Source organism: Arachis duranensis, chromosome 4 (assembly GCF_000817695.3).
Source record: "Arachis duranensis cultivar V14167 chromosome 4, aradu.V14167.gnm2.J7QH, whole genome shotgun sequence".
Classification (NCBI taxonomy): domain Eukaryota; kingdom Viridiplantae; phylum Streptophyta; class Magnoliopsida; order Fabales; family Fabaceae; genus Arachis; species Arachis duranensis.
Genome location: NC_029775.3, coordinates 58,650,829 through 58,651,272, shown reverse-complemented (window position 1 = coordinate 58,651,272; position 444 = coordinate 58,650,829). Strand labels below are relative to the sequence as shown.

Sequence of the window (444 nt, the reverse complement as noted above, 5' to 3'; positions counted from 1 at the left end):
TGAACTCTTGGGAAAAGCTAGTCAATGCCTTTTTGGCAAAGTTCTTTCCACCTCAAAAATTGAGTAAGCTTAGAGTGGAAGTCCAAACCTTCAGACAGAAGGAAGGAGAATCCCTCTATGAAGCTTGGGAAAGATACAAACAATTAATCAGAAAGTGTCCCTCTGATATGCTTTCTGAATGGAGCATCATAGGTATTTTCTATGAAGGTCTCTCTGAAGTGTCCAAGATGTCTTTGGATAGCTCTCCTAAAGGATCTCTTCATTTGAAGAAGACGCCTACAGAAGCTCAAGAACTAATTGAAATGGTTGCAAATAACCAATTCATGTACACTTCTGAAAGGAATCCTGTGAACAATGGGACAAATCAGAAGAAAGGAGTTCTTGAGATTGATACTCTGAATGCCATACTGGCTCAGAACAAAATATTGACTCAACAAGTCAATA

At 38.7% G+C, this 444-nt stretch overlaps 1 non-coding gene across 1 annotated transcript; it reads right to left on the bottom strand.

The window, feature by feature from the left end:
* Positions 1 to 65: 65 nt before the first annotated feature.
* Positions 66 to 173, bottom strand: LOC127747304 (small nucleolar RNA R71). Its single transcript, XR_008009104.1, has one exon. It is a non-coding gene; the product is annotated as a small nucleolar RNA R71 (small nucleolar RNA).
* Positions 174 to 444: the final 271 nt, after the last annotated feature.